A 22,567-nucleotide genomic window follows, 5' to 3' on the forward strand; every position below is an offset into this window, starting at 1 on the left:
CCTATACATTTTACCTAAATCCACTAAAAACATCAATAACTTTTTTTGGTGGGGAAGAAAAAATTGACTCTGAAGTTCCTATGAAAAACTAAATATTCAACAAGAGTCAGGAAAATTTTGAGAATGGAAAGTAGTATAGGAAAGACGAACTCTTTCAGTTTCTAAAACATATTGTAAGGCTATCTTTTTGTAAAATATTTTTCTTGAGAAATCCCCACATACATACAGTGTATAATATGGCTTTTATTATATTATACAATCAATGGTTCACAATATCATCACATACTTGTGTATTCTTCACCATGATCATTTTTAGAACATTTGCATTTCTTCAGAAAAAGAAATAATAAAAAAAAAGAACTCAAATCCCATACCCCTCCCCTCCCTCTCATTGACCAACAGCATTTCAATCTACCCAATTCTTAACTTTTATCTCCCCCTATTATTTATTTATTTTTTAATCCTTTTTTTATTATTATTCATCTGTACATCCTGGATAAAAGGAGCATCTGACAAGGTTTTCACAGTTACACAGTCACATTATAAAAACTATATATTTAAACATTATTCTTCAAGAATCAAGGCCACTGTAACACAGTTAAACAGTTTCAGGTACTTCCCTCTAGCTCCTCTGATACACCATAAACCAAAAGGGATATCTATATAATGCATAAGAATAACCTCGAGGATAACCTCTCGATTCTGTTTGAAATCTCTCAGCCACTGAGACTTTATTTTGTCTCATTTCTCTCTTCCCTCTTTTGGTCAAGAAGGGTTTCTCATTCCCACGATGCCAGGTCCTGGCTCATTCCCGGGAGTCGTGTCCCATGTTGCCAGAAAGATTTACACCCCTGGGAGTCATGTCCCACATGGGGAGGGCAGTGAGGTTACCTGTGGAGTTGGTTTCGAGAGAGAGACCACATCTGAGCAGTGAAAGAGGTTCTCTGGGGATGACACTTAGACATAATTATCAGTAGGCTTAGCTTTTATAAGCCTATCTTAATTAAAACAGTTTGAATACACTAATTCACAGAACAGAATAAGACCAGAATGAGATCCAAACACAAGAGGAACTTGTACTATGGTAAAGGGCATTTCACATCAGTGGGGTAAAGATTATTTAACAAAAGCTTTAAAAGTACTAGGCAGCCAAGTGAAACAAACAAACAAAAAACAATACCATAAAAACCCACACAACAACATGAACACTGGATAATACAAATAAAATAAAATAGCACAAATAAATATTGTATCTATCCTTTTTTTTTTTTTTTTTTGCATGGGCACACAGGCACCGGCAGGCACGGGGAATTGAACCCAGGTCTCCAGCATGGCAGGTGAAAACTCGGCCTGCTGAGTCACCGAGGCCCTCCCTATATCTATTCTTTATAATATTTTTTTGGTGATTTAAAAGAAAGCCATAAAAATTCTAGGGAAAACCATTTCATTATGATGAAGTCGGAAAAGCCTTTCCAAGCAAGACACAACTTAAGAAACTATAAAAGAAGATATTTAAATTCTACTACATTAAAATTAAAAACTTTCAAATGCCAAACACAAAGCCAAAAGAAGTAAAAAACTGGAGAAGAGGCAAAGAGCTGATTACCTTAATGCATAAAGAGAATTTAACATATGAAGGGCCACCTTCAGCATCTCAGTGGATGGCCAGCTGCCCTTACAGTCACTCAGGCCAAAACCCTGCAGCCATCCTTTACTGTCCCTTATCTCACATCCCACATCAGCAAATCCTGTCTTGACACTACCTTCAAAATATATCCAGATCTGACCATTTCCCTCCATCTCCCCTGCTTCTACCCTGGCCCAAATCACGACCTTCTGTAGTTTGGATTATTATAATGGCTTCCTAAACTGGCTCCTTATTTCCACCCTGGCTGCCCTACAGTCTGTTTTGAATACAGCAACATTCTTCAGAACAACATTCTTCTGGGAACATAAGTTCAGGTCATGTCACTTCTGTACTGAAAATTCTGCAACAAGTCCCTGTTTCACTCAAAGTAGAAACCCTGGCCTTCCAGACCTGACCCTACAGGTTGCGATCCCCTTGAGTTCTTTGGCCCCATCTATTCTCCACCTTGCTCGCTCCACTCCAGCCACGCGGGCCTTGCTGTTCTCCGGCTTTGCCAGGTGTGCTCCTGCCTTAATGCCTTTGCATTGGCTCCTCCTTGGCCAGGAATGCTGTCCTGCAGAGATCTACAGATCTGATCCCCTAATCTCCTTTAAGATTGGGCTCAGATATCACCCTCTCAAAGAAGCCTACACTGGCCAACATATTTAATAACACAATCTAGCAGCTCCTGAAAGAAGTGAGCACCACCCCCAGCTGGACCAAAGCCTGTGGGCCACACTGCAGGCCTGCGTCCAGAATCAGTGTCCCACCACCATCGCCACCATGCCCAAGAGAGAGGCTGAAGGGGGATGCCAAAGGTGATAAAGCCAAGGTAAAAGACGAACCACAGAGAAGATCTTCAAAGTTCTATGCTAAGCTTGCTCCTCCAAAGCCAGAATCCAAGCCTAAAAAGGCCCCTGCAAAAAAAAGAGAGAGAAGGTACCCAAAAGGAGAAAGGGTAAACCTAATGCTGGCAAGGATGGGAATAACTGCCATAAATGGAGATGCCGAAACAGATCAGGCACAGAAAGTCGACGGTGCTGGAGATGACAAGTGAAGTGTATGCAGTTCTGATAACTGGATACTTCTGGTGATGGTACAGTTTGAAATACTATTTTTTATCAAGTTTTATAGAAATACAGAGTTTTGTTTTACTTTTTTTTTTAACTATGTTGTTAGCACACAGAACCCTTCATTGTTTTTTTTTTTTTTGAGGGGGAGGGATAAATGTTACTAATAGAATGTCTTCAAAGCTGGATTAATGCAGGAGAAAAAACCTTTCCCCTCTAGGTTTGAAAGACTTCATCTTTACTCTCAGGATATTGGATTCCTTGACATTGATACACTTTAGCCACCTTGGCACAAATGCCTCCTGCTATAGAAAAACTAAAATTCATTTTTATGTCCTCATATCTTCCTCTCCCTCTCAGCCTTCAGCATAGACTTGACTCCCTTAAATCTGTTGGGGCCTGACCCCCCAAAATTGCCAGAATGTCAGGCAATCTGGACTTTCCAGTGATGCTCTGGAGATGGCATCTGCAAAGGAGCAGTGAGTCCCTGTTGAGGTTGTGGACCTTCAAACTGATAATTCTACCATTTTCATTTCATTTCCTGAAAGTCAGGGTCAGCTCATGAAAAGTTGTCAAACAATATGCTAAATGTGAAATAGTAACCCTCACTCTAAATTTTCCCTGTTCAGAGCATCAGATGAAGACTATAAAACAGAAGGTTTTATAGTGGTTTTCTGATTTTGGTAGTCCACTGAAGAAGGGAGTTTGAAAGTTATTGTATTCTGTTAACAATTGTCTGCCCATGTCTTGCTTGAAATACCAGGATTAAGAAACGTATCTCTAATAAAGCTGGATACAGTTTGGCTTGGAAAAAACAAGCACCTACCAACCCCCAACCCAGCACATACAGTCTCCCTGATCCTATAATCATCATCCATTAACATACTATATAATTTACTATGTTTATTGTGGGTAGTATATGGGAACTCTGCATTTTATGCATGATTTTTTGGTAAACCTATACATTCTCTAATTAAAAACAGTCTTCAGAGAAACCAAATTATGTCTAGACATCTCCTTGGTGAGTACAGAGTCAGAGCAAGGAGACATCATCGTATAATTTAAGTGTAAAATGGTATTGGCTGTGTAGTCAGAGGCCCTCACTTCCAGGACAGGTATCCCCTTACCCTGCAAGCATGGCAGACAGGAATCACACCCACCTCATTCCCTCCCCAAAAGGGCTGGAGACATAGGGACCCATCTTGGTCTAGTGGGTTCCCTTTTTCTATCTCCATGCAGACCATGCCCAGATCACCAGCTCTGTTACATGTAGCTCTGAATTTTATGAAAAATCCAACCTAGAGCCATGACTATCAAAATAAATATCCTGTTGACGTAGAGCTCACATACGTGCTTAGACAGAGCAAGCACTTGTACTCTAAGTTCTCTCTGTACCAAAATAGGATAACCTGATTTGATCGTCTCAAGCAAGTTAAAATGTTATTTTTACACACTTGAGAAAACCTTAGGAGTATAATTTTCAATTTAGGTCAAAATGTTTTAACAATGAAATTAAATCATAATTTTTTAGAACCTACAAGCAGCAAATGCAGGACCAGGAACCTATCATCCAACATTCCAATACTGTGGCTTTGTGGTGGAAGCCAGCCTGCAGGGCCCTTGAGCAAAGAATGAGCCTCCTCTTTCCTCTGGGCAGATGCAGGCTGCACCTGGGTGTAAGCTGGATTTCAGCTCCCCTGTGTCCCTCACCCCACCCCCAGGATGTGTTTGTGCAGTACATAAACTATACAACGTGCATCCAGAGCACACAGACTGAAAGACACTGGCATTCATAAGAAGGACGTTGTTCCACTATTGCTGCGAGTCCTGCTTAAAGTCCTAGAATCATGGGAAGAGGAGGCATCTCAAGGTAGGTCAGCTTTTACTTAAGAATTTTCCTCATTGGCTACGTGGCTTTTTAAGCCAAGGCACTCCTAGAACTCTGTAGACTCTTAGGGTATTTGAGGAAATTTCCCAGAACTGGCCATTCCCTTTTCTCTTCCCTGTTTTTTGTTCTCCTCCTCCTTTCGCTTCGATCTTGTCCCACCACACTCCCAGCTCTGTGCTGTGTGACCCACTTACCTGTCCTCCCCCCACCCCTCTAGGTTCCTTACAGGTACCTGTGCCTCCTGGCCTGGGCACAATACTGGGGGTAGCATCTTTTCAGCTTCTGCCTCCGCCTCTAAAATCCAAGCCCAGCTCTGGCTGGGCCAGGACCAGCCATATGAGCTCTCGCTGCTTCCTCTTCCTCCCCCTTCCCTCCAGGTGAGGATGCATGCAAATATTCTGTAATAGGATCCGGAATCGTATAGAACTCCCAGTGGCTGGCCATGCTGGAACGCTTCCTGCTTCCTGCAAATTTGTCCAACTCTGAGATTCAAGCAATCTATGAGAGACTTTTCTATTTTTAAAGCTCTCCCTCCGTTACCCCTAGCACAATTGCTATTGTTTTTATTTTATCTTTTACGTCAAGTAGTTTGATACCTGCTTACTATCCAAAGACCTTCTGACAGCCTTGTACTTTGGAAATTGAAAGTCCTTTCACTTTTTTTTTTTCATTTAATCCTCATAATACCTCTGTGAGGAAGGTGCTATTCTTTCCAGTTTACAGGTGAGAAACTAATGCTGGGGGACGGGACTTATAGCCCCACCCCATTACATGATGCCTCACTGTTCTGAATTAGAATGTTGGTCTAATACTACTACTAACAACAACAAAATCACAGGTAACACAGATCAAGACATTTTATTTTAGTGGAAACATGTATCGAGTTTTACCTTCTGAATGACAGAACTGACCTTTAGGAAGGAGATATTTCCTGTTAATCAGAAAGATGCAGTGTCCAAAGCCAGTTTCAGTTGTTTCTTTTTCATTATTGTCAAGTTCATTCCAGAAGAACAAATACAGAGCACATTTTCTTATGTGAAATGCGTTGTTGGGGTGAATTTGGCTGCACAAAGGAAAACAGTAGCTTATCTCTGCCTAAATAAACAAGGTCCAGGCAATGTGTCCGTTGAGTATAGCAGAAACTGCTAACTCTCTGCCTTGAATCCAGTTCCCATTTCTTCCTTAGAAATGGAACATTTGATATTCTGGCCACCTCAGAATAAAGTGCAACTTTCAGTTAGGTGTGGTCATGTAATTTAAGGTCTGGTCAGTGAATCACAAATGCAGGTGGTCGGTGTAACTTTTATAAGTGGCTTGGGTATGTATGGGGAGAGCATATGCCCTGCTTTGGCCCTCCCTCCTTTAACCTGGTTAAAATATGAATGTGATGACCGTGTTGCATGGCACAAAAGCAAGATAAAATGAGCTTGGGTACCCAGCTAACAGGGCTTGGCCACATCAGCCCTGGATGCCCGTCTCTGGATTCCTCTCCATGAAAGAAAAACAAACCTCCATCTTTTGAAACTTCTATTATTTGGGAACTTTTTCTCCTACCCAAACCTACTCCTAATTAATACATCTTCAAAATCCATGTGAATTGTGTCCCTACTAAGAAATGTGATTCTTTATGTATTCTTTCCCCCTTAAAATGGTTATAAGAAATAAAAAAGAATCATGGTCATCTGACTTAAAAAATAATTTGTGAATGTCTTTTCCTAATAGGTTTTAAGTCTCCAAAGGTACCATGTTTATTCTTTCATGCTTATTTAGTACCTTCTCTGGGAGGGTCCCTGTGCTTGGTGCTAGGAAGAAGTTAAAGAAGAGAAAGCCTCTGCTTTGGAAGCATCTCCAACTAGCTCTGAAAGCAGCTATGTAGCAGTTAAACTATGAAATGCAATAAACACTATAATAGAGATGTAAAAAATGCTATCAGCATATTTAAGACAGCAATTAATTCTGCACGGGAGAATCCAACAAGGTTTCATGGAAGTAGTGCTATTTCTCCTCCATCTGGAAGGATAGGTAGGATTTCCAGAGAAGACTAAGCAAATCCACCAAATCCAAAGAGAGCCCGGCTGGAACACCAGGTGAATGTAGAGAATGGCAGGAGAGACATCCAAAAGGAGCCAGGAGCCAGGTTCTGCCATCATTGAAACTGTAAGTCATGGGAGCTTTAAATCAGCAGAGTGACATGTCCAGAAGTGTGTTTTAAAATAATAATGCCAGTGATAACCTGGTGCTTGCATCACAGTTGGAAAGTGTCTTATTCATTTTCTACTCCTCAGAGCATTTGGCATCACTCACCTTTACTCAACCACATAGGTGTTTGTGAAATGAATGATGAACATACCAATGGAAGTAAAAATGTTGGGTTTTTAAACTTTTGGTACCATACTGCATAATCTGCCTACAACTAAAACACGCACAAGGCCTCTCAGAGATTGCATTTAAAAATGGAAAATACTTATATAAATAAAAAACACATGGATAGAAAATGATCTCTAGATTGGTGAGACTATCATAGACAACAGAAGTTAGTCCCCCCAGGTGCCACTTCATGCACCATTCCAGGACCAGAGCTGAGGAAGTGAGCAAGTCCTGGGGGCAGCGTAGAATGTGCCGCTCACTTGCTCACTTGCGATCCACAAGAGTGCAGCACCAGCACTTGCACAACCCTGAGGGGGCATCTCCTTAAATGTGTCCACTGTGCCTTACTCACCTCGTCTGAGTCCTGGCTCATCTCTAAGTCTCCATCAAAGAAAGTCTTTTGAAAGTGTCTTAGTTTAGTTCCCCCCAGAAGCAGACTCTGAGATGGAACCACGCTGAGAAACGCATCTCATCTGAGGGGCAAGGGAGTTGAGGACTGCTCTGGCCCTTGCCACACCTCTGGGCAAAGGTGGGACAAAAGCCCATAGGCATCAACTGCCGATCCTGAAATTTCAGGGTCCAAGGGATCCTGGGGACGGCGTGGGGTGAGAGTGTTAACGGTGTCTGCCACAGAAACTGAACTTAGATATTACTGGGACCCATCTGCCTCCCAAGAAGCTGAGGCTCTCACCTGGCCTGGGCCTGGCCGTGGCGCCGGCCCCAAAAGCAGGACTTCAGTTGCCCTTGGGCTGCCAAACGTGGTGCTGAAGGGGTTAATCCAAAGACACCGCGTTGAGAAGCTGAATTAAAGTCAGAAAGGAAGAATCTGGGAACATATCAGCAGGGTTGAGGCTTTGGGGGGCGGGGCGGGGTGGGCGGAGACAAGGGGCAGGCCCTGTGCTAGGAGAGAGGAAGTACCGCCGCAGTGGCTTTGTTGCCGGCTCCCGTGGCCCCGAGCTGGCGCGGGGAAGGAATTCGAGAACAATGAACAAACCAGGGCAGCTAGTTCTCGGACCACTGAACGCTGTGGTGCAAAAGTTCTGCAAACCTGTGTACCTAAGCCTGTGAAACTACTCAAGCTCCACCTACGGATGGGGCTCATAGGCGGAGCAACGCCTGCCCTTCCCAGGGCCTGCCCCAGGCCCCTGTCCTGTCCCCACAGGGTCGGGGGAGGAGGTTGTAGGCGCTGGTGATGGTGAACGGGCAGCACAGAGCTGGCCAGCCTGGCTCCTGCAGGCCTGAGGGGCACGTGGCGGGGAGCGGGCATGGAAGCGGGAATGGCCCGTCAGCATGCCCGGCCCAGGGCACTGCTTCTTGTACGTGGGCCTCAGACTGGGTTTGGCGAAACGCTCATCCTACACAGGAGCCTCAGGCTTGCTGACTCGGGTAATGGATTTCGTGAACCCACTTAACCGTGTGCCTGTTCCCCAGAAGGAGCATTGCAACTTTTCTATTTCACATGGCACTCAATCTTATAACTTCTAAACTTATTTTTAAATAATCAAATTTAATTTCCTCTATATCTGAGTAGAATGGGAAGGAACTAGCCTGGGTTGGCTTGATGCTGCTGAGCATGCCCAGGCGCACGCACACACGTACACATACCTGTATCGGTACAGTTGACAGCCACTTATGAGCCCCATTATGTACCAGACACTAATGAGGCACTGGCCGCACACTCTCTTTTAGTCTTCACAGCAGCCTTTCAAGGTCATTTGGAAAGCTACCAGTCGCGCTCTTCTCCCTCGCTGCCCCTCTGCGTGCTGTTTATTATGCAAATTAGAATAAAAGGTGAGGCTCCCGAACCGACCTAAGAGCCGGAAGATTCAGGGCCCGGTACAGCTCTGCTGCCGCTCAGTAGCTGGTTGGCCCCGAGTCACTTCCCTGTCTTGTCTGGGCCTCACGGCTTGCTTTCTACGCGGGAAGGGCTTTGAGCTCTCTGTTCCCTAAGGGCTCTTCATTTTCTCTCCTGCTGTAGCCTGGCCCAGACTCAGGATGTTTCACACTTGGCCTGTTAGAGAGAGCAACTGTGGAAGAAACAGGCTGATTAGGTTAATATAGCTATACTTCATTCATTTCTTCAATCATCAACAAATATTTATTCAGCACTTTCTAAATAGAACGCTCAAGGAGATACATTCTTTGAGAAATATTTTAAGGTGAAAATTTGAACTTAGAACCTGCAGATGGTTCTTAAGAGCTGACTCGATTTTCCGAATACCGTGCTTGATCCCATTCCTTTGTGTGAACTCTGAGAATCTGCTCCACGACAGAATCCCCTTCTTTTCTATGTCGTATCAGTACATCTATTTCCATGACTCCTTTTCTTCAGCCCAGAAGTGCATAGATGAACTCCCTTCCATCTATGCACACACACACAGACACACACAGACACAGACACTCAACACATGCACAAGCATCCTGCACATACACACATTGTTCCCACGGTTCTGTGTATCCCTCTAGCTGTCACCTTTTGCTCTCCCCCTCCCTCCTCAGCCAGGATGGCTGAAGGAATACTCTGTCGTCCCTCTGTCCATCCTCATCTCCCTCTCATTCTTCACCACTCATCCATATATTCACTCAACAATCTGTTGTTGTTACTGTATGCCAGCACTGTACTAGGTGTTTGTGGGTACAAAGATATGTCCCTAACCTTAAAATGCTCAGGATCTGAGGGAAACAACTTTTTTTTCTTTTTGTTAAAACTTATTTTGTATTATCAAAACAAAACAACACACAAACAGGACCATTCTTAACATTCAAACATTCCGCGCATTGTGTACAATCAATGGCTCACAATATCATCACATAGTAGTATAGTCATCACCATGATCATTTCTTAGAACATTTGCATCACTCCAGAAAAAGAAAAACTCATACATACCATACCCCTTACCCCTCCCTCTCATTGACCACTAGTATTTCCAACTACTCAATATATTTTAACCTTTGTTCCCCCTATTTTTTTTCTATACCCCTTATCACTTTCTTTCATTGTTCACTAGTATTTCAGTCTACTCAGTTTATTTTAAAATTTGTTCCCCCTATTACTTATTTATTTTTAATCAATATTTTCAACTCATCTGTTAATATCATAGATAAAAGGAGCATCAGACACAAGGTCTTCACAATCACACAGTCACATTGTGAAAGCTTTATCATTATACAATCATCTTCAAGAAACATGGCTACTGAAACACAGCTCTACAGTTTCAGACACTTCCCTCTAGCCTCTCTAATACACCTTAAACTAAAAAGGAGCTATCTATATAATGCCTAAGAATAACCTCCAGGATAACCTCTCGACTCTGGAATCTCTCAGCCACTGACACTTTATTTTGTCTCATTTGTCTCATCCCCCTTTTGGTAGAGAAGGTTTTCTCGATCCCTTGATGCTGAGTCCCAACTCATTCTAGGATTTCTGTCCCACATTACCGGTGAGGTCTACACCCCTGGGAATCATGTCCCATGTAGAGGGGGGGAGGGCAGTGAGTTTGCTTGTCATCTTGGCTGAGCGAGAGAGGCCACGTGGGGGAAAGAAATTTAAGTGTTAAGAGCACAGGTTCAGAAGTCCAACGACCTGTCTTTGAATCCTGACTCTATTTACTTACTAGTGTGGCCTTGGGCATGTTACTTTCTCTCTCTGAGCTTCAATTTCTTCATCAGTATAATGGGGTTCCTAATTGTACCCACTCAGGTAATGCATATAAAGCATTGAGTAATGCTTTATATGCATTACCTGAGCCTGGCAGATGGTGAATATTCAATAATGGAGAGCAGTTTCTATTACTATCATAATACAGTAGAACAAGTGCCAAATACTGGGATGCAATAGGATGCCTTGGAACAGGTAAGCATGGTTCTTTTTTCTTTTTCTTGTTTAATTTAAAAATTTCCAAAGTTTACAAACACTCTATACCTACTAATCAACAACAATTCTTAACTCAGATGGAGAGGGAGATGGAAGTCAGGGCCGGCTTTCTAGAGAGGAGTAATGGCCTAAAATGAGTCCTGACAAGGACTTAGCTGGGGAGCAAGAAGGGAGAGGAGGGCAGGGCAATGACGGTGTTTCAGATGGAGGGCACAGCCAGTGGAAAGGCACAGAGGAAAGAGCATGGGGCAGCTTCCGGAGTAATTCATACAGTGTGGTTAGGGTGTGGGGTGAGGAGGAGACAGACCTACCCAGCCTGGAGAGGCAGGAGTCTCATTAGCTCCTCTGAGCAGAGCCTGTGTTATATCCTGAAGGAGGTGGGAGGCTTTGAAGGCCTTCAAACAGAGCGGTGGCAGACCCAGATTTGCTTTTATGAGAGATCACTCCGGAAGCGTTGCTGTGGAGGGCCCAGAAATCAGTAAGTGGACGTGGGGGTGCGTGGCTGGGCAGCCAGGAAACCTTGTAGTCCTCTCTGGTCTCTGTTCCCTTTCTCCCCTCCTTTCCACTTCTCTTAATAGTTCTAGCCTTGTTATCTTTCTAACATATATCTGAGCAGGCCAGACCCACCCCTTATATTCTTCTCTAGTATCTAGTTACTTATCATTCTACTTTCCTACCCTGGGGTAAAGGGTCCTTCAAAATCTGGTCCCAGCCCACTGGCTCAGGCTCCCTTGCTCTCTTTCCTCTGCACCTATTTAATTTTCCTAAATGCATAATGGTCTTTCACGCATTTGTGCCTCTTTTAGTCAGCCTCTAATAACGGACAAAATACAAAATGCCAGAAATGGGTTATTGTTACAATGCAGATTTATTAACTTACAAGCTTACAGTACGTGCTAGTTTAGAGCTGTTGTGTACCCCAGAAAACTCCATATTCTTTTAATCCATTCCTATGGGTGTAGAGCTATTGTGGGTGGGACCTTTTGATATAAGTTGTTTCAGTTGACATATGACTTGCCCAATTAAAGGTGGGCCTTTTTCCTAAACTGGAGTCCTTTTGTGAGAGGATAAAAGGCAGAAAAAGCCAAGAGAGCTCAAAAAGAAAACCCCTGGAGAACTAAGAGAGGACCCACAGGGGAAGCCACTGGAGCCAGAATTGAAGGCAAAGAAATCTGGGAGAGAAGGACCAGCTGGTACTGAGCCATGCGCCTTCCCAGGTGACAGAGGGGTCTCAGATACTGGCAACCTTTCTTCAGAGTCCAGGTATCATCCTGTTGAATCTTAATTTGGACATTTTTCACAACCTTTGAACAGTACATTTAGAAGCTAATAAATACCCATTTTTGAAAGTCAGTCCATTTCTGATAGGTTGCATTTTGGCAGCTTTAGCAAACCAAAACACAGTACTTACGCAATGAAAACATCCAAATAAAGCATCAACAGGCAATGCTTCCTCCCCAGAGATCCTCAGCTGCTCTGTCATATGGTCAGGCACAGCGCCACGTGTGCTGTTCTCTCCCTTCTCTCCCGGGTTCCATTGCTCCAGCTTCTGGCTTCAGTGGCTTCCTCTCTCAGCTTCTCTGAGGCTTTTTTCAGTGAGCTTCTTTGTGTTTTTTCTCTATCTTCTTTCTTTTATCCTTTTATAAAGGACTCCAGTAAGAGGATTAAGATCCATGCCTCAACCGAAGTAACCTAATCAAATGGTCCCATCCACAATAAGTCTACACCCACAGAAATAGATTAAAAGAACATGATCTTTTCTAGGGCACACACAGCTTCAGACCATCCCAGTGGCATTTGCACGCACTGTTCCCATTGTCTGGAGTGCCCTTTCGGCCTTTTTCCCCTGGCTGGCTAATGCTGGAAAATAGCATATAAGGCCCCACTTAGTGTCACCATCTTGGCAAATCCATCCTCGACGTTTCAGCATTACTCACCTTGAGCTCCATTCCATTTTGTACCCTTCTCCATCGTGGCATGTATCATATCTTATGGTAGTGATTCTTTTACTGGTCTGTTGCCACCAATAGAGAGCTTCTCAAAAGCCTAGACCAAGAAATCCTAGAATCAGCTGAGACTCAGCATCAAGGGATTGAGAAAAACTCTAGAATGAGCTGAGACCCAGCATCAAGGGATTGAGAAAACCTTCTCAACCAAAAGGGGAAAGAGTAAAATGAGACAAAATGTCAATGGCTGTGAGATTCCAAACAGAGTAGAGAGGTTATCCTGGAGGTTATTCTTACGCATTAAGTAGATATCACCTTGTTATTCGAGATGTAATGGAGAGGCTGGAGGGAACTGCTTGAAAATGTAGAGCTGTGTTCCAGTAGCCATGTTTCTTGATGATGATTGTATAATGATATAGCATTTGCAGTGTGACTGTGTGATTGTGAAAACCTTGTGTCTGATGCTCCTTTTATCTACCTTGTCAACAGATGAGTAGAACATATTGAATAAAAATAAATAATGGGGGGAACAAATGTTAAAATAAATTTACTCTGAAATGCTAGTGATCAATGAAAGGGAGGGGTAAGGGGTATGGTATGTATAATTTTTTTTTTCTGTTTTTGTTTTATTTCTTTTTCTGTTGTCTTTATTTCTTTTTCTGAATTGATGCAAATGTTCTAAGAAATGATCATGATGATGAATATGCAACTATGTGATATTGTGAATTGCTGATTATATATGTAGAACGGAATGAGCAGATATTAAGGATGTTTGCATTTTTCTTGTAATTTTTTTTAATTAATAAAAAATTATTAAAAAAAAAAAGCCTAGACCAATTCTGGATCCCAAGGACTTGGCCTGTGGTTGGTACTCAGTAAGCACTTCAGTACTGGGCATGAATGGATATACAAATGCGTGGCTAGATGAATGGAAGAGACAAAGAAAGTGGGAGTGATGGTTTAGATCCCACTTATAGGTCATTCTCCTCTTTATACATCCTGCTAAATGACACCATCATGATCTCTTTCTCATCAAGGTCACACATTGCATTCCAATGACAGCCACTAATCAACTGCAGGATGGTTTTTGTGAGATTTTGTTCTTCTGGTCTTGTCTGGTATCATTCAGTTTTCTATTTGGGCTTAAAGAGCCTTGGCTGATCTCAGAGACTGCTGTCCCGTCTCTCTTATTATGCTTTTATTCTGTACTCGAGAAATTTCAGGGACTGATTTCGGTGCTTTTAGAATATTTGTTCATAGCATTGTTTAATGTACAGTTAGCATTTTAGGGAGTATAGAATTTCTATCTGAAAAATGTTTTTTGAAGTGTTTAGTTATTATTAAATATATATCAGGGTTTTAAATATTCAAGTGCCATGATTTGTACCAGAGTGTGGAAAGATTTTATAGAGAAATTATGCTTTTTTAATGAGTTGGCAAACTATGATGTTGAGGTTAAAGAACAGGAAAATTTATTGTGGCGATTGACAATTGTAGGCGCAGTGAATCTCTCATCATAACTCCCATAAAGCAAGAGGAGAAAAAGTCTGCATGTAGAATCTTTAGAATGAAACCACAGCAGATGCAAAAATTGGTTTAAATATTTTAAAAGCAATGCTAGGACCAAAAAAATTCTCTTAACATTCTTAGCACATAAAAAATAGTTGGCCTTGCTGTTTTGCTGCTAAGCAGTTGGGGAAATGAGTATTTTTACTGTGGCCAAAGGACTGCAGATTTCTCTTATGACTCATCTCGCTGCTAAATTCTTAAAGCTTGGCATGAGGAAGGGCCTCGAAGTTCCACCCTTCATTTCCATTAACCCTTGTGGGTGCCGAGGCAGGCTGCACTCCAGGGTGAGGGCTGTGCGACATTTCAGTTCAGAGTAGATTTCCTGTGCCCTTTGATATTTGACATGAGGAGTGATCTCTAAATTTAAAAAAAATGCAGAAAGAATGTTGGACATAAACAATAATAATAATCACAACACATATACACCCCTCCCCCCTTCCTGTTCTCTATGCCGTGGAGTAAAACAAATATCAGTAGCCCAGTCATAGCCAAGGAATTAATCTCCCTGAGCTTTATTTTCCTCATCCGTGAAATGGGAATATTATCTGCCTCACTGGCTTGTTGCAGAAATTAAATGGGTAGATATATGTAAATAGCTTAGTCCTATATCTGGCACAGCTATTTTCGGTAACAGGAGCTGCTGTTGTGGCCCTTGGATAGTTGCTGTTAATATAAGTGATGAAGTGGGAAGAGCATTCACCCAGAGGCCTGAAAAACTGAGTTTGTCAAAAATAACCACTCAGCATGTTACTTAACCTATTTTGAGCCATAATTTTCTCATTTAAAAATAAGGAGATTGGACCAGATAATTTTCCAACTTTAGTATTTATGACTATGAATAGATTGGCTGGCCAGTAAAGTGAAGCCCTCTCAGCTCCATTTCCTCAAGTCCCCGCATCTTTCTTGAAACATTCTTCAACAACAAGCAAGTGCTTGTATCAGGCATCCTGCAAAGAAAGCTTTAGCCCTGCCTTGGCCAGTTCCATGTGGATGCAGTCTAGCTCTGCAGAACTGTAGTGGAAAACAGTTTTTTGGGTCCTGATTTCCAAACCCAAGGACATAATGTCTAAAAACCTCTTTTAGTACTGGTAGGTAAACAGGTAAAATTCAGACGGCTCCAAGAACTGTTGTTCCATTGTCAGTGAGAGTGGAGGATCAACAGATTAATGCCATAATCTGATGGAATTTGACCATTTGAACTTGGAAACAAAGAAATCTTCATCCGAGGAAATAAATTCTCTAGACTTAATTGCTGACCGTTAAGAGCAGGCAGCACTAACAGCCCAATAATTATCCCTGGCATGTATATGGCGTGTTGCCTCTACAAAGCCCTTTCACGTACTTTATGCCATTTTATCCCTACAAGAACCTTATGAGGTGGGTAGGGCAGCTATGAATTTCTCTATTGCTGAAATAAGGAAACTGATATCAGAGAGGTTGTGTGGCTTGCCTGCGTTGCACAGCTAATAAAGGCAGTAGTTGCACCAGAGAGAGCTGGGGCTCAGTGGCTATATGAGCCATCTAGATACCTCCTCAGCAGCAGCAACTCCTCTGAGCTCCCCACTGGTTTCCTTGGAAACTGGAAAATCCTTTCAGGATCTCCATCAAATAAAACTACACAAAGAAAAGTTTCCTGAGAAGGGTTATCTTCTCAAGAAAACCTGCTGGGTAAATATATGGGTGGGGAATGGTACTGTCCCTTCCTTCTGTGTCTCTTCCAATTGCCTGTCCAGCATCTAAATTCTGTTATAGGCATTTCCTTTCTTTTTAAATCTTAAAAACATTTTTGAGGTCTCTCTACCATAAAGGGTCTTTATGGGAGAGGCACCATTGTAATCCTTAGCATAAACACTTTTGAAAGGGCTGTCATAGACAGCCAGATATGCACAAAGATCACCCATAAAGGCTCACACTCAATTGAAAAGTTGGGATAGTTTATGGAGAAAATGATCTTATTATTATAAAGGGGAAATAGGAAATGTGAGCATTTTATTAATTGTATAAATCAAATACTGCAAGAATAAATTCAGGTTCAGAAATAGGGAGAAAGATCAATATTGGCCTATGCTTCATAATTTTGCTTTGTCAGTCCTGCAGATAGAAGATAACCATATAAGCCTTGTTGCTCTCAGATTTTCCTTGCTTGGGTTTAAAAAGGAAAGGACATCTTTGGGGGCTTTTCCCTCCCGTATTTCTGGATCCATCTTATTCACCCAAGACTTTGTAGTGGGAGAGCCCTGGCCAAGAGGCCGTGGGGGTTCTTGGCTGGGCTTACCTGTCATTTACTCAGACAAGAGACTACTGGTAAGACATGTCAGCACTCGAGGCTCTAAGGGATGGGACCGAATGACTCCAGAGGGTCCTCTGAGCTGGAAGACTGCCGTGACCAAAGAGGTCCTTTTCCCCTCTTGGGAATTCTCCACCTAGGTTCCAGGAAGCACTGTGTGAGTCCCCCAAATAAAGGGGGAGAAAGGGCAAACTCTCAGAGATCCTCACCTGATTTCCCCTCTCACCTTGCCATGGACAGCCTTACGAAATGATACATATTCTGGGAGAAGGACTTTCACATAGGGCTACCACGCCCTCCGGGCGGGAGGGGCAGCCGTGCTTGGGGATGGCAGAGACACCACTGAGCTCGCCAAGATACCACGGAGAAGGACCCTCCAGGGGTGTCAACCTGGAGGTGCCCCCGACATGCATGAAATGTGGTTCTGCCTGGCATATCTCTCAACTTGCTTAACCAGCTTCCCACATAGTGGAATCACATCATACCAGATCCATTATGGATTTCAATGTCAATCTTGGCAAAGTCTGACTTACAGGAATCCAAAGGCATTTGAATAAGAAGGCTACAGACAAATGGTGAACTCACTGTAACATGAACCACTGGACAGATGTAAAGAGAATAATGATCTCGGCTCCCCATGGACCGAAGTTGTGCCGGAACAGCCTTTTTGCATTGAATCCTCTCAGGGCCCCATGAGGTGTGTATTATTACCATTTCTACTCCACAGTTGAGGAAATAGACTCAAATATGGTAGACTAATTAAGGCTACATAGGTAGTTACTAAGAAATTCTTTCAAGTTTTCTGTATCTTTGAAATTTTTCTTAATAAAATATTTTGAAATGAAAGTTCGTTGGTTTTTCTCAGCTTCCAACATCGGAGCATCCTCTTTTTCACATTTTCTTTGGTCCTCCACAGTTTCCTGGAATCACAGGGACAATCTTGTGTCTAAAATATACCTATGTGGTGCTATCTGAGAGATTCCAAGAGAAGTTGTTATCTGTCCAACATCCCTCTCCTGGCTGCTTCTACCTCTCACTCCTGAAAGTTTCTACAAAGATCAACTTAGATTTAGAGGGAATTTTTGGCCATGGAGAATTTCCTATCAAAATGCATATAATCTCGGGTTAGGGGAATAATTTAAACCCAGGGAAAACGGTCAAATAATGCAAAGCAAGGTCTTTTGCTATGATAAATAAGATATAGAGGGGATGAGGACAAAAAAAGGAAAAAGAACATCTACGTGGGTGGGTAAGTCAGGTCAAAAACAAACTATAATTTACAGTTTGCCTAGAGCCAAGTTGAAAAAAAAACAAAACAGGACTCCTTAATAGGGAACAATTATATTCCCTGCTTCTCCTACCTGGGCAGCCTGAAGTTAAAAATAGGATCAGGAAAGCAGTGACCAAAACCGTGTCTTTGGTTCTAGCCTTGCTTCTTCTACAGGAACTTCAGTTTCCCTAAGTTCCTCCCAGTTCTTTCTGGGAAGGTTCTGAGGGTACATTATGAGTGCTTGAGAATGAATCCTTTCTCCTGTCTTGACCCACTGAGACTGTGAGTTCTTAATGGACCTGGCATCAAAGCCTGAGCCAAAGGCTGGATGTGTGCTGTGGTGGTTTGGAGCTGTATATACCCCCCAAAACACATGTTCTTAAGTTTAATCCATTCCTGTGGGTGTAGACCCATTGTAAGTAGGGCTTTTTGATGAGGCTACTACAGTTGTGTGACCCACCTAATTCAGGATGGGTCTTACTCCTCTTACTGGAGTCCTTTATAGTTGGAAAGAATACACAGAGAGAGAGCCACAGAAGCAAGAAGCTGAAATCAGCAAAACCCAGAAGAGAAGGGAGAGACCAGCAGATGCTGTCCTGTGCCTGGTCAGGTGGCAGTGGAATCAAGGTTCACTGGCAGCCTATCTGTGGGAGGAAAGCATCACTTTGACAATGACGATGCCTTCCTTGACTGGACATTTTCCTAGACTCTAGCCATAAGCAAATAAATTCCCATTGTTCAAGCCAAAGCGATACTGAACAAATGCAGGGTTCTCTGTCTGATACACATAGTGGCTGATCCATGACACCAGGGTTTCAAAGACAGAAAGAGTTTATTGCTTGCTATGTGTGAAGCAGGAGATCAGGTTGCCTATTGGTACAAAAATCTGTCTCCCTGTGTCTAAGGAGCTCAGGGTTTTTAAGGATTCAAGGAAGGGGAGATGGAGTCATTTCCATTTCAAGATCAAGCATAAACAGGACTGAGACGAAGCTAGAATAACCATTATAATAGTAAGTATACACAAGGCTGAGACTAGGCTGGTTTCAGTACTTTCGGGCATTAACTTCTGGCTATTCTACAAGAAAGAAAAAAAAATCTATATAATGATTCAGTAATCATAATCATTTAACTCTTAGTTGCTTGGTTACAAAAGCATTTCATGGTATTTGCTTTGAGCAGCCTAGAAAACTAAAACACCTGCCCAAGGCGGATGTCCTTTCCTACTATCATCTGTGGTCCAGAAGTGGGACCCTCAGCTGCTCTGCTCTTTTGGAGTTGCAGGGTGATGCCCTGAAAGAGGAATGCTCCCTTCACCCTCTAAATCCCCACATTTTCCAGACAGACTGCACTGAAACCCTCTTTTGTCCTGTCTGTTTTCCCCAGGCCTCAGGTAGAGATGGTGGGGGCAGAGCCTGGGCCATCAGGAGGTCAGACAAGGGCGGTGCTCAGATAACCCCATCCCTTATCGCTGACTCAGTGTCCTTGGACAGTCTTGTGACTCCTGCTCTGTGTTTCCTTAGGGTGAATTCTAACTCCCTCGGGAGGCTTTTCAGCCCACAACTGTCTCCCCTTCTGTTTCTTTCCAGACAAAGAATACTGAATACTAGAGAGATCCAATCTTCAAAATAAAAGGAAACAGACACATCCCTCAGTTTTCCAAACAGAGCCCACCATGCAGTCGAGGCCCTTCTCATGTCATGGATGTGCAGCCATCCTGGCTGACCTCGTCTCCTCTTGTCCTTCCTGCCTTGCACCACTCCAGCCACATTGGCCTCTTTTCCACCAGTCCCACTCCTATCTCAGGATATAAAACAAGATTTCCAATCGTAGAGAAAAAGTTGCAATGGGATATGTATAGGGAATATAGAATATTGTCTCAAAAATCTCAGAAGAGAAGGTGAATCAAGGAAATTGTGGTGGGGATGGTGATGGAGGTAGCATTCTTTTTGTTTTAAGGTTAAGGTAGAACTGAGCATATTTATATAGGATAATTAGGAATCAGAAGAAGAAATTTACTTCAAAAATAAACAAGGTTCATGTCTGTGTGCATTTGTGATAGATTGCCAAAAAAAAGCCACAAATCCCCGCCCCCAGCCCCTGTATGTATGGTCCCTTGCAACCTTATGTTGTTCCTTCCACTGAGAAATGGAATCTTAGTATCTCTTTGCCTCTTTGGGTTTGAGGTTGGCTATGTGCTTTGCTTTGAACAATGACACATTAGCAAATGTGATATCAGCAGGGGCCTGTAAAGAGTGTATGCATTGGAGCATTCTGTAGGTAATCTGTTTGATTTTTTTTGGAATGTTTTCTTAAATTTTTTGGATATACAGAGGCTTACATGTCTGAAGTTACTTGAAGACATCACTTTTAAGAAAGCTTACTATTGACCTTGTACCATCCCAAGACATCTTCTTAAACATTTTTCCATAATTATTAAAAGGTGGTTTAATGAATAGCATCGCCATTCTTTGCTGTGGCGCAGGTTATGAACTTAAGTGGAGTTTACCAGCAGCATCAAGTGTTTCAGCTAAACAAAGTGCCTCGTTTTCCTTTAAATACTGTTAATGTGTCCTGCATGCAGATGGAAGGGGTGGCTCTGTGCACTAAAGTTGGGGCTTTAGCTGCAGTGGTTGGCAGAGTTGACTTTTACCCTGCCAGTTCAAAAATTTCAATCTTTTTTCATATAGAATATATATACTAAAAATTTTCACTCTATTAAACAGCCTTACTCTGTTTCAGCCTCTTCAGATACTCTTGTGCTGTGCAGCAGTGGCTCTGTGTGTAAATGCTATGCACTGTGGATATACACACAAAAAAACCCAACAATATGTGTACAGACAGGTTAATGCCGCATACCAGTGAGCTGTCCATTTGTTATTATGTTTGTTAACATCTCTCTATCTCTTAGTAGTATAAACTCCACTTAAAACTGATAAAAGTCTTATTCTTGTGAAGGAAAAAAAAACAGTGTGTGCATTGGGGTCTGCCCTCTTTTGCTGCTTTTGGTCAGTGGACATGTGAAAAACCTCAGGTAGTCTTCAAGATCCTGCAGACATACGGCCCGGTTGCCTCTGTGCCACAGCCAAACTGCAGACATATGAGTGAGGCCATCTAGGATCAACCAGCCTCAGGCCGACCCACCAGCTGACTGCAGCCATCCAGCAGAAGAACCACCCAGCTGAACCCAGTTCAAATTTTTGACACCCAGAAACGCGATTGCTGTTTTAAGCCTCTAAGTTATGGACTATTATTTTGCAGCAATAGGAAACTGACATGTTGGAAAGATGGAAGGGGGAATTTGGAATTGATGGAATAAGCTTCTGAAGGGAGAGGTTGGAGGAGATAAGATCTCAGCCCTATTTGAATACAGAAATTCTGGAATTTGCTAAGTTCTCAATGTCTGCAAATGTAATCCATTACATTTATAATTTCAGACTGTCTTCTCTTCCCCCCTCTTTGATATGGTAAATCCCAGAGATACACAATGTGTGAGCATAAAGAACTAAGAATGATTGTCACACATACTGATCTCATTACCTTCTGGCCACGTCTGGTTCTGTTGCCACCAAGGGTGTACTTTTCTTGGGTTTTGTTCTGTTTGTAAACATTAACTTAACATGATTTGTACCCCAATCTTGGATAAGAGATATATACATAAAAGAAGAATTGAGATTTATATATGAATTGATTTTTTAAATAAAAAGTTACTGAAATCACTTTCAAAGTCACACACAACCATAAAAGAACTCAGCAACTATAACATTAAAGGAAATTACCTCTAGGCTTCCATCCAGTATAATGCAATTTTTAATGACTAAGACGGAGGCATTGAAGACAAGAGGTAACGATGGAAATGCTGACAAACTCCTAACTCCCACTGCTGAAGGAATGGCAAAGAAAGAATAATGACACAGTGTGATTCCTTGAGTTTTTACCTAGTGTTGGCAGCAAGTACAGAATGGGCTTTTATGATGACAGCATTATAAATAAATTACAAATTATTTATCTAAATTATTTCTAAAAATCAGGGGAAAATAATACTATCTAATGTTGGATAAGATTCCATTTTTCTGTTCCTTTTGCTTCCTGCTCACAAGTCAGAGATTTCCCAGGTGGGACACTACCCTGTCCTGGTTTACATACCTGTTGTCCACCTTCGATCACATGGAGGGAGACATTGGGGGGGGGTGGCAGATGCACCTCTGTAAGAACATGTCCTCATTGAGGACTTAGGCCTGGAGTTCTGGGAAAATGTCCTGTTTCAACTCCAGGTTTCAGTTCTTTCTCCCTTCCCTGTCTTTGACACAGTTTTCTCTTTGAAGCACAGGGATATCAAGAAAGAGTTTGGACAGATTCTCATCTCCATGTATGCTCCTCTGCTGCAATTACCCTGAGGCCTCAAAGGGTCTCCTCCCCCAGACACCCAGAGCAGACCCAGCAGGAGGGGCCCAGGAGAGTTTGAAGGTACAGCTGCCCCTTTTCATTACAGAACGTTCTCTCTTCTTATCTGGACTTTTTTTTTTTAGCCTGAAGGACAAAGAGAGGAGTCTTGATTTCCCGTGTTAATCTGCTCCTGCTGGCTACCCACCCAATATCTGAAATCACTGGAATGTAACAACTTTTTTTTAAAAAAGACTCCAACATCCCTTTTATGTGATTTTATGGGTAA

The sequence above is a fragment of the Tamandua tetradactyla genome, chromosome 6 (assembly GCF_023851605.1).
Source record: "Tamandua tetradactyla isolate mTamTet1 chromosome 6, mTamTet1.pri, whole genome shotgun sequence".
Lineage (NCBI taxonomy): Eukaryota > Metazoa > Chordata > Mammalia > Pilosa > Myrmecophagidae > Tamandua > Tamandua tetradactyla.